Source organism: Canis lupus, chromosome 14 (genome assembly GCF_003254725.2).
Source record: "Canis lupus dingo isolate Sandy chromosome 14, ASM325472v2, whole genome shotgun sequence".
Lineage (NCBI taxonomy): Eukaryota > Metazoa > Chordata > Mammalia > Carnivora > Canidae > Canis > Canis lupus.
The window spans coordinates 25,192,236-25,206,942 of record NC_064256.1 but is presented as its reverse complement, the minus strand read 5'-3'; the positions used below and the strand labels follow the sequence as shown (position 1 = coordinate 25,206,942).

At 33.9% G+C, this 14,707-nt stretch overlaps 1 long non-coding RNA gene across 3 annotated transcripts in view; it reads left to right on the top strand.

Moving 5' to 3' along the window:
* LOC112674803 (uncharacterized) overlaps positions 1 to 14,707 on the top strand; it is a 167,615-nt gene that overhangs the window by 11,698 nt on the left and 141,210 nt on the right. For all 3 annotated transcript variants that reach the window (XR_007401928.1, XR_004804763.2, XR_003145577.3), the window contains exon 2: positions 8,314 to 8,376. This is a non-coding gene — a long non-coding RNA (uncharacterized LOC112674803). The remainder of the gene's footprint in view (positions 1 to 8,313; positions 8,377 to 14,707) is intronic.

Genomic DNA, 14,707 nt, shown 5'->3' with positions numbered 1-14,707 from the left:
GAAAAACAAACATTTGTAAACATAAATTTAGACAGAATGTTTATCAAAAATATAAAATTTATATATTCTAGAAGTACAATAACCCCCAAAACTATTTATAATATATAATGCAGCATTATTAGGACAGAATAAATTATATGTTCACTTGTTACTATATAATTCTCAAGAGTATGCATGGAATTTGCCTAGCATTTAATTAAGTCCATTTCATGTCTGCCATAAAATAACACAAGCTTGCAGAAAAGAGTCATGCAGACCAAATAAAAAGAATTATATGGGCAAAGCTACAAACTTCTTAATAGTACGCAGGAAAAATAAATATATGCTCAAGGATGGCAATAAAATTTTATCTGGGTTTTACAAAAATGAGTTGAACTGCCAACAAAAGTTAATAATAGTCAATGTGTTAACAGATCCTAAAGCCCACATTTGTGAGTGTAGTTTACTCATAATGTTTTCAAATATTTAAACATGTTTTAAAATGAAAATGATGGGGCTCCTGAGTAGCTCAGTTGGTTAAGTGTACAACTCTTGATTTTAGCTCAGGTCATGATCTCAGAGTCCTGAGATCAAGCCCCGGGTCAAGCTCCATGCTGGGTGTGGAGCCTGCTTAAGATTCTCTCTCTCCCTCTTCCTGTGCCTCTTCCTAACCCCTCTCTCTCTTTCTCCCTGTCTCTTAAAAATGCAATCATAAATTTGTACAATATTTGAAGCTAGATCAAAACTTTGAAACTTTTATTATACACAATGATCTGAATATAGTAAAAAAAACAAAATAATACGTGAACTGCTGGTGATACAATCTGATCAACCTTGCAGACAAATGAAATATCAAATATTGTGGACTGAGAAAAAGAAAACCTTTTATCAACTCTACATTTTTCAGAGATCCAACATATTCTAACAGGCTCAATGTAGAATCAGAGACAATATCACACAAAATGCTTAGTAGCATTAGCAAGAGTAAGAACCAAATCAGAAAGCAGTAGTCTACATTTAAAAAACAAACAAACAAACAAAAAACCAGCAAGCCTGACTTGGAATATTGTATGTCACTGTGACTTCTCTTTAAGAAGGGTGTGACAGAGTTGCAGAAGCCTAGGGAAGACTATTTCTAAATAATCAAGCATCAGGGGCACCTGTGTGGCTCAGTTGGTTAAGCTTCCAACTCTTGGTTTTGGTTCAGGTCATGATCTCAAGGTTATGAGATGGAGATTGAGCCCTCGATGGGCTCTGCACTTGGTGGGGAGTCTGCTTGAGATTCTTTCCCCCTCCCTCTCCTTCCTTTTCTGTTCCAACCCCTGCTTTCACTCTCTCTCTCTATTTCTCTCTCATAAATAAAAGATTGATTTCTTCAGTTTCCAATGATAGATTAGGATGGACTGATTAAGTTCTTTCTCTAATTCATTTTCTGATCTATCACTACATTTCTCTTTCTAAAACACAGACCCGATATCACTCACCTATAAAAAACTTTTTAGAGACTTTTTCATCCCTATAAAATAAATTCTACTTTCTTTTTATATCAAGTCCACAACAATCAAACTCCAGAATAAGGTTTTATTTATATTTATGGTCATTTTCTCTTCCCTCACACGTTTTTGTAGGAATACTTATCATTTCCCAAGAACTGCTTGAAACTTAGAATATGCCATTCCCTCTAGAAAAAACACCTTTACTCCCAATTATGCTTCACTACCTCATCAAAATTATGCTGTAAGGAAAAGGAAAAGTAAGGAATGTAAGGTTCCCTCCAATTTTTATCTCCAATAACAATCTTACCTACTCCTATAATAATATTTATTTTCTTTTTCCTTAGTCACAGGGCTCTGCTTTTTCTACAATAGCCATATGCATATCTTAAGAAGAAAAAAATACATTGATCTCAGAATCCTTTATAATTAGGAGTGGCCCAGAATAGATGAGATACAAGTGGAAGTCATTGATGGGATTTCTAGGACCTTCATTTGTCCTTTGGCTTTCCCCTTTTGACTATGAAACAAGATCATCTGTTAAAGCAACAGGATAAAAAGACATAAGGAATCTGGGTTCCTTGAGATGCTTACTTCCAAATTTTATGTTATATGTGAAATATTATTCCTCTAATTCGTTTAAGACAATGTTCAGTTATATTTTGTGTACTCCAGTGTTATAGTTACTTGTTTGCATTTAGTCTCCTCCACTGAAGTGTAAATTAATTTAAAATATGCATTCATTATGCTTTCCACATAGTATAATGTCTAGCACAAAGTGGTCATTTATTAGCAGTGGTAGTATAATTGCTACTATTAATAACTTTATTGTGTTAAGACAATGTCGCCAATCAGAAATATATGGGTAAAAAATTTCATAAATGTATGGATCATGGATTAATAGATGACTAAGAGAAGAATTATGGCTGCAGGATAGTATATTTAACTTTTGTAATATCATAGGGAAGCCAACCACCAAGTACCCTTTGGCCATTATAAGCCTTAGAATATGGAAGAGTATATAACTTTTACTTAACCCAACATGACATGTTCTCTTTCTAATGAGAAAGTCTATGGGAAGAAAATTGTGATGCTGAAGGACTCTCAGAAGAAAATAAGTCAGAGGCATAAGACAAAAAGTGGTTTTGCAACTAAGTTTCATGCCAATAATCTCAGATCATACTCAGAATCAGGAGTCTTGAGCTTCTTCTTCAAGCAAGATGGAGTAGAAATGCTATCCTCCCTTTCTCCTGGCAAGTTTAAATATAAGCCCTGGACTTTATATATAAAATAAATACAAGAAAATTCTGACATGTGGAGAGGGTAAGCTTACTGATTAAGAACTTCAGAATCAAAAGAATCACACAGTGAGTTTCTTTTTACCTTATATATCTTAAACATAGAACTGAAAAAGCCAACAACCTGGATAAACCAATTGACATGGACTAAAAAGTACCCCTGATCCCTTCCAGCCTATTAAGCCAAAGAATAAGGAAAGTGAAATCTAACAAGATAGAAAAATTTTAAGCAGTAACCATTCCACATGAGTTACACCTCACATAACACACTATAACCTGACCCCACCCCACATCAGCAAAGGACCAGTGGGAGGCCTGAGCTTTCTCCATCATCAGGACACAATGAGACTTGCTCTCTTCCCCTATCTCTGACCAAAGTGGTGCCAGAATAAGACATGTAAGGAGCTGAAACATTCATCCCCTTTGAGTGCTAACATCCAGGACCCCTGTAGTGTCAGTGATGACAGGGGAACCCTGGATATCCACTTCCACCCAGCAGTAACACGTGCACTCCTCCTCCTCCATGCTTGTGTGGTGTCAGAGGATGCCTAAGACAGAGTTGGGACTTTCAACAGTGTCTGGAGGTGATGAGGTTGGGGGAGGCGTCATGAGAAGCAGTAAAGAGACACTCCTACACCTCACAGCCAAGGAGAGATATCAGTTATTTTTAGTGAGGATCTGAAACTCCCACTCCATTCAGCGGTAATGAGGACCCACTCCTAGGTACCAATAGAAACTGAGTGGGGAATATCAACTTCTACTTCCACCTGGCAATAATGAGATGTAGCTCTCCTTCCCTTACTCTGCTGGAGCAGTGTCAAAAGGAGTCAGAAAATAGAAGGTCAAATAAGGTCCAGAGTTTTATAACATGACTTCGCAAATGGCTAGGTTTTAGTTAAAAAATTACTCACCAGGGGCGCCTGGGTGGCTCAGTCTGTTGAGTGTCCAACTCTTGATTTTTGGCTCAGGTCATGATCTCAGGGTCCTGAGATTGAGCCCCATGTTGGGCTCTCTGGTCAGTGTGCAGTCTGCGAGGGATTCTTTCCCTTTCCTTCTCCCTCTGCTCCTCGTCTCACTCTCTCTGTCTCATTCCCATAAGTAAGTAAGTAAGTAAGCAAGCAAGTAAATAAATAAATAAATAATCTTAAGAAAACTACTCATGATATCAGGAACCAGCAAAATTTCAAACTGAATAAAAAAGGACAATCAATAAATGCCAACACCAAAATGACAGTGCTATTATAATCAGCTGGCAATGATTTTAAAGCATCTATCCTAAAAGTATTTTTTATCAGTAACCAATTATGAATATGCTTGGGAAAAAAGTCTCAGTAAAGAAATAGAAAATCTAAGCAAAGAAATAGAAGCAATGAAGAAAAACCAAATAATATCTTACCTATGGGGACGAACAGTGCCAATCATCAGATTTCTCATCAGAAGTGATGGATGCTAGAAGGAAGTGTTGTCTTTTTTTGGGAGCTAAAAGAAAAGAATTGTCAATACAGAATCCTATATCCAGAAAAGCATCCTTCTGGAATGAAGGAGACTTCAAGACATTATCAGACAAAGGAAAATGAAAAGTTTTCACCCGCAAAATTACTCTAAATGAATGGCTAAAAATATTCTGTAAGAAAAGAAAGGATAAACGATGGTATCTTGAAACATCATGAGGGAAGAAAGAATACTGTAAGAAAAAATATGGATAAATATAATAGATTTTCTCTTAAGTTTTATAAATTATGTTTCACGGTAGAAGAAAAAATTATAACACTGATATGATAAATATATGTAGAGGAAGTATTTAACACAGCAACCTGTTATGGTCCTACAACTTGTATATACATGTTTATATCATCTTTATTTGTAATATCCCAAATCTAGACATAATACAAATATCTTTCAGTGGGTTCATGGTTAAACAAATTGTGGTACATTCATATTATGGAATACTTACCATCAGTAAAAAGGAGCAAAAAACTGATATAAAGCAACAACATGGATACATCTTCAGGAGATTAAGCCAAATGAAAAAAAGCAATCTTCAAAATGATACATACCGATATGATGCTATTTGTGCAATTTTCTTGAAATGACAAAATTCTAGAAATAGAGAATAGATTAGTTGTTGCCTATAAATTAAAGAAAGGATGTGGATTAAAAGGAAATGGATATGTCTTTATGATAAAGAATGACATGATACCATGTACCATGATAAATGATGAATCACTAAATTCTACACTTGAAACTAATATTACATTGGTGTTAGATCACTGGAATTTAAATAAAAACTTGCAAAAGAAAAAAAATGCACCATGAAGAATCTTTGTTTTGTTTTTGTTAAAGCTTTTTTCTTTTTTTTAAAGATTTTATTTATTTATCCATGAGAGATACACAGAGAGAGAGAGAGAGGCAGAGACCCAGGCAGAGGGATAAGCAAGCTCCATGCAGGGAGCCCAACGTGGGACTTGATCCCGGGTCTCCAGGATCATGCCCTGGGCTGTAGGCTGTGCTAAACCACTGAGCCACCAGAGCTGTCCAGAATCTTTGTTTTGATGGAAGTATTCTGTATTGATTCTTAATGTCAACATCCTTGACATGATACTATATTATAGTTTTGTAAGCTATTACCATGGGGGGAAACTAGGTAAAGAGTACAATGTATTATTACAATATTCCATATTTTTTCTTACAACTGCAATATGAACCTACAATAATCTTGAAATAAAATGTTTAATTAAAAAATTAAGGTGGAATAAAAATATTTATAAAATGACTAGTTTCACATATTTTTAAACTTGAATTTCATTAAAATGGCTTTGATGTCTGACTGACAGCCACACACACACAAATATCGTCAAGAGGTGATTTTTCATTGTTCAGGACAATTACAATGAGATAGTTTACAATTTTTATTTCTCTAAGTTTTAGTTTCTAGGATTCAATTGCTGAGGTCCTGAAAATTTAGCAAATTATTTTCTGCAAGAATTTGTTTATGGATAAAAACTATTTCTTTATTTGTTTATTTAGCATTTGATTGGATAAAATAAGATTTTCACTTTAGATATTTAACTATCAACATTTCTTGGGGTACCCGGGTGGGTCAGTTGGTTGAGCCTTTGGCTTGTGATTTCAGAGCAGGTCATAATCTTGTGGGTTGTGGGATGGATGCCCCTGAGGAAAGAGCTTTGAGCTCTTTGAGAGATTTTTGAATCTTTGAGAGGTTCTCTCCCTTGTCCCTCCCCCCACTTGTGCATGAGTGATCTCGCTCTCTCTCTTTTGAATAAATAAATAAATCTTTTTTTAAAATGTCAGCATTTGTTTTGTGCAGATCTTGCATCTATAAAAAAAGGCAATAACAAAAAAAAGACAGTAACATTTTTTCCTAATAAAGGATATCATCCGTATTTAGTTTTATCTTGAATATATTCTATGAATAAATAAAAACAAATTATATTTGAACTAGTCACAGATCTGTGGAGTTAGAGGAGACCATACAAAGTCATTTAAAGATAGCATTGCTCCTCATTTTCTAAATTACAGGAAAAAAATTAGTGATTCCAGTAATGAATAATGCAGGCTATTATCACCTTTTCAGTGAGCAAAATTTTCTTTCTATGCAAAATACATAAATCTGGAGAAATGATACAGCAGTGGTCCTGCCTTATAAAGAAAAGAGTGCTCACATTCCAAACATTTAGCAGCATATCTGTAGGTATTTGTGTATACATGTTATATATATTCTTTATGTAGGTGTTTGTTTAATACATCTTATATCTTCTCTCTCTCTTTTATATATATATATATATGATTTTCATTTGTGGAAATTTCTCTTTTTGTGCTTTTCCAGAACTCAGTTGAGCTGTTGTAGCTACAAAGGTGAAGTAGAGACTTAGTGGCACTTTGTCTCATAGAAATGCTATTTGCCTCATAACACAATGGGCTCTATTGTAAAATCAGAAGAAACAAGCAAACGAATAAATAAACCCTGGGACATCTGAGTGGTACAGTCAGTTAAGGAGCCAACTCTTGGTTTCAGCTCAAGTAGAGATCTCAATATTGTGAGATCGAGCCCCGTGTTGGGCTCTGTGCTTATCATGGAGTCAGCTTGGATTTCTATCTCACCCTCTTCCTCTACTCCTCCCTCTGGCTCTCTCTCCTTCTCTCTCTCTAAACATAATAACTAAATCTTCAAAAAAAATCCTTGAACCATAAAACCATAATCTTAAAATCCCATCTATTTGTGCAGGCTTTTTTTGTACCCAAGTTCATCAGACTGAAAGCAGGATCTGATTTCCCATAAAAATATGTGGAAACAATAATCATAACATCTTAGTGAAAGCTCTTTTGCTTCCCTTAAGGCTTCCTTTGCTTTCCCTACCTTTAAAAGTATTATTTTTTCTTATTTACAACTAGCAGAAAAATGATTTTTTTTTCTTTCTTGGTTAAAAAGAGACCGGATTCTTTTTAAAAATGCTTTTTTCATTTCAAATTTTTACATGCATGGTGGTATTATTATCAGTTGTTCTGCTGGTGTTAATTTCTAAAAATTGTTCTAAAGAGTTAAATTATATGGGACACTGCAGTCATACAGTAAGAATGTAATTATGATTTCTTAATGTTGTTTTAATTTGTAACAAATAAGTCTCCTTTTTGTGTTGGTGAATTTTCATTCACCAATAGTTTTGCAATAAGCAAAAACTATTGGAAAATTCATATTATCTTTCTCATATCTAAATGATTTTGGATTTATACAGTGCTTCCTTTTCTGAAGTTGATTTATTTATTTATTTATTTATTTATAAATATTTTATTTATTTATTTATTCATGAGAAACACAGAGAGAGAGAGGCAGAGACACAGGCAGAGGGAGAAGCAGGCTCCGTGCAGGGACCGCAATGCAGGACTCTATTCTGAGACTCCATGAACAGGCCTGAGCGGATGCTCAACTGCTGAGCCTCAGTTGATGCTCAACAACCCAGGCGTCCCATCTGAAGTTGTTTTAAAAATAATTCATTAGCTTTTTCACCACCATTTTGAAGAAGAAAAAAATGATGTTTCCTTTGACTATCTAACCACTTATTGTTATTCCTATTTCTCTGTTTACAAAAAGCTAGTATATTAAAAGCATTGTACTTTTCAATTAGAGGGGAAAAATAAGAAAGAAAAAATCAGTTAGGTAATTTTGCCCAAAAATATAAGTTTAGGAATAAGATTGTTTATAGAAAACATATCATTCCATGCATCCTATCAACCAAGGCAAAAAGGAAAACGTTAAAAATTTCTTAAAGAATTATACTAGCTCACCAGAGTAAAAATAAAGAGATAATACAGAACTGTTTGGGATGTGAATGTGCTAGAAATTATTATTTTCAATAAATCTTTTATGAAATCTACAGAAATATTCTTTTCATAGACTAGAGATTTTCTTAATATATATTTCAGGGGTTGTATGCCAAAACTTTATTCAGATATATCCTATGTTAGAAACCGAACTAAAAATGTAAACTGATCTTTCAATTCTTATGTTATGTCCTGTTGTTTAGATACAGTCTAGACTCCCGCTGTTCCCTTTTTGAGAACCAGTCCAACTCCATGAAGACGAAAAAGTAGGTATTGTATATGGTCGTTGTATCAGCCTGGCCATTGGACCCCAGGGTTGGACTTGTTTAACAAATCAGAAAATTTGCTGTAATGAGATGGCTTAAACACTCATTTTTGCCTATGTCTAAAATTCCTTTATATGGAAATAGAAACTTTTATTTCACTATTAAAGTAATGCATATAAAAGTAATTTTTTTCTAGAGAAAGTAATAATTTCCTCAATCTATCGTTAATTTTTGATGGAAGAGAAAACTGGTAGCAGGAAGGTGATTTGGGGGTGAGAGAAAAAAAGTAAACAAAATAGAAAAGGTATGTTTCTGTGGTCAGAGTCACGTAAAAGAATCGGCTGTATGCTTATTTTAAACTACACATTTCTGAATTGTATCTTCAAAGGTTCTGCTTTATTATGTTGGCCTGGGTTTTGGGTGACTCTGCTTTGGGCTGTCAATGTACCTCATGCAAAGAGGCCATCAGTGGGAGGAAGAGCCAGAAGCAAAGGCCATTTTGACAGCAGGATCAACAGGTGAAAAATGGGTTCCACATACTCTGTAGTGGCCAATCACAAAAAATGTCCATTTTCCCCCAGGAACATTAGTTAGTGGTTATTTCAAATTAAGATTGTATAACATAAAATGTCCTTTTGAAGTTGAAAGTGTGTTCAATCTTCTCCTTAACTGCTAAACTTTATGTTTATTTCATAAACATAAACGCATAATGTTTATTATGTGCCAGGCAATTTTCTGAGTATTTTTCATTCATTGGCTCTTTTATCCTTGGATTATTAACCATGAATTTGCCTTTCAAATATCACTTAATGAGAGAGATGTATTTTAAGAAAGTACATATATCTAATAACATATGACTTGAAATCTGAGAAACATAACCTACCAGATACTAATTTTATAATGTATTTTACTGTTAACTAAATGCCAGAACAGTCTTAAAAAAGTCTAAGGGCTTCATGTTGTCCTTATTTACTGCTATAGGAGAAGCAGTAGGTATTCTACAATAAATTGATCATCCTTCTATTATTGAGGAGAGAAAAATAAAACAGAAAAGAATAAAGAGGAAATGGAAGGACTTGAAATATGCAGAAAAAAAAATAACTCAAAAGGCAGCAAAAGCTAATGAGGTAAAATGACCTAGTTATAAAATCAATAAAGCAAAGATTGATGGACCTTCTTTTTGTTTTTTGCCAAAAGCACTAAATGAATAGGTAGATTAGAAATAAGACCAAAATGCATCAGCTAGCTGATAGAATCATTTTGATATTGTGCAAAGAAATAAAAATCTCCATAATTTTTGTAGTTGCTCAAATACTTTTGAGTTAGGTTCATTATATCAAGGGCTTTAGATGTGCTATTTATTTTTCACATATCTTTTATCAGTTCATATTGTTTTTAAACACATTGCAATCTCTGGTACAGGTTAATCTTACTACTTAAAATTTCTTTGTAAGCGAATTTTCATATCCTAAAAAAATATATTCTGAGCCTTACATAATGCAAGAAGATTGTAGTACAATCCATTTAAAATTGTACTACAAAATTCATTTTAAGTTTTAAATACTTAGTCCAAGATCACTTTTAATATATCAAATATCAAATAGATGTTAAAATATCTATTCCTTCATATAGATTTGTCTTCTCTTTCAATAGCTACAATAGAGAAAAACAAAACAAAACAAAAAAAAAAGGAAACTGATAGGATGAGGGAAAAAAATGCCAATTCTTGAATACATTATATCTTCATATCATTTCCCCATATACTGTAGTCTATTGGATATAAACCTTATATTTTTAATTTTTCAATTTAAAGTTATTGTCTAATGGAATATTTTATTGGGTGGGTAAGAAAAATTTCATTATGAAAATTTTAAGGAATAACTTTTTCAAATGTTAGTAAATCACTTTCAAATATTAATAAATCACTTTCAAATTAATGTGTATTTAGGATACTTGTTTCTTTAATATTCTTTTCATTTAGTCATTGAAAATGCCTTTTCTTATCTCTGTAACTAAATTAAATCTACTCAAATTTATCTCTGTTAAACAAAATGAAACCTCAGATCCTCAGATCTTTTTCTTTTTTTTTTAAGTTACCAGGCAGTACATAATTTTCAGTCCATCAAGGTCAGTTTTATATTTTGAAGAGAATAGTGGAGTTTGTTAACTAGATGGTGGATTCCAGGCATTCTTTTATTTCATATCTTGCATAATATTTAAGCTATATGTTTATAAAGCTTGAGACAAATTTATGTTAAAAAATAAATATCATTCCAATAATATGATTTTTAAATATTTTTAACCAGGAAAGCTAACTTTAATACATGTGAGAGTCTTTTAGAATATTTTTTGAGAGGCTGAAATAAGTTATTTTGAAAAAGTCATTTTAAACTGTTCAGTAAAGATCATGCAAAATAATATTAAATTATAAAAATGATTCAAGATATTCTTAAAATTTTTCAAGTTTCCTCAAAAGTTCACAATGATAATATTCCTTCTTTAAGATTGGGAACATAACATTTTTTCAGATATGCACGTTTTACTTACCTTTTTTTTTTTTAAATTTCCAAAGTGTCACTGAAAAAAAGATTTTCATCCAATTACTGAAGACAAAAATGGCAGGACTAAGGCAGTTGTTGCCTTGAGAAGGCTTGGTTTTGAACCATTCTGCACTTCATTATCCTCTAATCAAGCAGTCAAGTTTCCTCACCTCTAGAATTCACATTCTGCTGATTATCATTTAAGTACATTAATTGGTTACACTGTAATTTCTGGCTAGATTGGTATGAACAAAGAACTGTTACTGATGGCTCATTCACGGTTTTACTCCCTTTTGTGTAGTTGGCTGAGAGATTCCCTCCAGATTTCTCTATCATCACCTACATAGCTCTCCCACTGGCTATAAAATACTGCAGCAGCTTGTAGGTAATTGATCAGACAAGTGAACTGTAAAATATTCATTTTCTACTTCAACAGCCAGATAAATCTCTTGGGAAGAGGATGAAAATATTGCTTATGCACATCAGGGTCGGGAGAGTAATAGCAAGGTTGCTGATAAGCAGGGGTCCACTACACAGCTAATACTTAATTCGGTGCGATGCCAGAGACTGGAAGCATGCAGCATCCCTTTGCCTGAAGCTACAAGTCTCATTATACACTCAACCTGAGGCATCAACATCAGTGCCCTAGTCATGTTGCTCAAAGGATAGTGCTTCCTCTTTTAATTAATCAGGTTCATCTTGGCATAACATGCCAAATAGCCAATTAACACTTAGCTACTGTAACCAACATGCTAAACATGAAATTGCTAATGAAATCAGAGTTGGTAGAAAGGTAGATGTGCAAAGGAAGGGAAAACAGGTTGGCTGGGTGTTTTTTGTTTTGTTTTAATAGCGCCTGTGTTTGTTTGTTTGCTTTTCTTCCTGTCTCCTTCACTCAGTTTCTTTCTTTTCTGCCAACTTTTCAAATAACTGTCAAGCTGCTTTATTGGAAGTTGTATGAAGTACCCTATACTCAAACTAGTTAAGCTAAGGCAAAAAAGTAGTACATTATTTTAATCCTTTGCTCTAGGGGTTTCAGTAGTAAAAAAAAAAAATGCTAAGAGACATTTTCCTTGGTTTTGTCCCTATTTCATATCTATAACAGCTTTTTAAGGAGTCTCAAATCAGTGAAATATAAACCTGAAATCATTATTTTTTTTCTACAGTCATCACTTTCACCAGAGCTTTGATATATTTTCCTTTCCTGTCCTGTAATAGAATTAAGGCAGATTTTTAAAAACAGTCCAGAAACTTTGGTCATTAAGATGTAGCATACTTGATAATTTAAATTGTAATCATGGTTGCAGAATCATCTATTTCTTTCTCTGTAGCAAAAGCAGGGTCTTTCCCCCTTTCCGCTGAAGCATGGGTTCTTCAGTATAGATGAACTGGGAAGGAGAAGAAGGATGGGTCACAACCACACTACTCCCTCCTTGTTCCTTGGACTTACTCTGATGAAATCCTGATGCCTTCTTTCTGGAAGGTGTCCAAAGGATGGTTCTCAGAAGAAAACTCTGGGATCCTGTGGAATCTCTTCACTAAATACCTCTCTATTGTAGAAGGACCCATTCTCACTCAACTCCTTCTAATGGTCTACTCATCTTCTCCCCTCCTCACATAGGCTCTCACTGGGCTCCTCCCACTTTTAGAAGGAATAACAGCAAGATAGTCCATGCTTTTGTGATGTTTACTTGACTTGTGAAGGGAAACACGTGTTCTGTTCCAGGGCATGGGACAGCTTCCCCATCACTCTTTCTCTCTCCATTACCTCCCTTCACTTTTCTCCCCTGCTTAGACAGGTATAGCCTTTGGATGCCTAAGCAGACATCCAGGTAGGGAGTGGAAAGAGTTTCCCCCTTACTTCAGGCACCACTAAGATTTTTGCTCTACAAGTCATTTTCTTCCCTCTATACTCAGTTGTCTTGAGATAGAAAAGAAGCACTCTCCTTCTCCCTCTCTCTCATCAACAAGGTAATGAGCTTACTGATATGTTGTTTAGAGAAACCCTGCAGACTCTCCCTCTCAGCCTCCTGTTAAAGAGTCAAGAAAGTTGTAGTGGGGGTATAAGGGTTCCCCTACCTCTTAATAAACTATGATAAATGTTCCTGGTCTCAATTCTTAGCACTTATCAGTGGTTTGTGAAGTACTGTTGTTTTTTTCTCTGAGCCACACTGATAATTCTGGGGCAACAAGAAAAAATTCACTCCATATCCTTTTATCTATCTAATCTGTGCTAAGAAGCTTAATGGAAAACCAAAAAGCAATCAGAAAATGCCTGCACTGTCTTCCATCTGGCTTTATTCCTTATATAACAAAGGAAAATTGAAAAGATAGTTAAAAAAAGAGCTCCTTGTTTAAAATTGCATCTGGCTAGTGGAAGGGTCAGAGAGTAAGAGTTTTTCTTCCTGAAAGTGGAGTTCTCCTCTATCATTCTTCTCTTTCTATATGTTTCAAAGTCTAGCTTCAGCACAATAAACACTTACCTATAAACCTTTTTTCTGGTTTATGTCATTTTTATATTTGTGGATTCAGTGATATTAGAGGAATGAAATACCTTGTAAACATTCTGATACTGGCAGGCTCCCTCTATTTTCAAAGAGGAAATCACTTATGGCCAACGAATTATATGTTTAGTTTCATTTAATTGTCATCAAAATTAATAGAAATCACTTCAACATTTTGTCAGCAAATAAGAATGGATGGCTGGATGGCTGGATGGGTGTAGTTTTCACATCTTCTCTAATTAAGAATATCAAAGGCAGGTAATTGGGGGAAAGAGCCACACTATTTGAGTAGAACCATAGTAAAGAGGGGGAGGATAGATATTGGCATGGCAGGCAGGTATCTGTGCAAAGGGGACCTACATTTTTTCTTCATAACATTTTATATTTTGTTGATATTCTACAATATATATGCCACTTATATAATTATTAAAAAATTAAGTTGTTAAATATATTTTTGAAGACCAAAAGATTCCCATTATGTAGAAGCTTATGTACTGAAAAAAAGGGGATGACGCTAAAATTTTAGCTCTGGCTAGTTGTAAGTAAAAGCAATTTAAGTGCTTTCTCCTTTTTTTTTTTTTTTTTTTTTACTATTTTTAATTTATTTTTCAATTATTTTGTAATGAACATGCAGGTCTTTTGTAATGAGGAAATTAATTATTATTAAAATTAATTTTATTTTTTCTGTAGCTCTTGAAGTGGTTAAAACTATAGGTACATTTTGCAGCTCTGTTGAAGGGGCATTAGACTACAGCTTAAGATGTATACTGAATATGCCAATATCATATAGTCAACAGGGTCATGGCCTCCTAGGGAAGACAAATTGAACACCACAGGGTTTTAATACTAAAGAAAGTACATTAGAAGAGATGCAACAGTGATGCAACAAACAAATCAAAGTTTCTTGGAGCAGAACAGTTGCTTAGTTGTTAACCTAAGTTATAAATGTTCTCATATATAGTAGCTTCCCATCATTTGAAATGAATTTTAGCGATAAAATTATAACCAGTCAATGCATTTACTTACAGGGTTTTTTAACATGCCCCTTAGAATGTGTTCAGAAACCACAAAGCCTACATGCCCCTTGAGATTTATTTCCTTCCACTGAAACACTTTCTGATAAAATAACCTTAAAGCAAGATATTCTAATTTCTTCTATAATTCTCAAGTCCTTATTGTTATTGCAGACATCCTTCTTTTTAATATTTTAAATGGAATATTTAAGGTGTACAAAATGAAAAATATAATACACTAATCCATGTATTCATGTGTACCTTAAGAAAAATT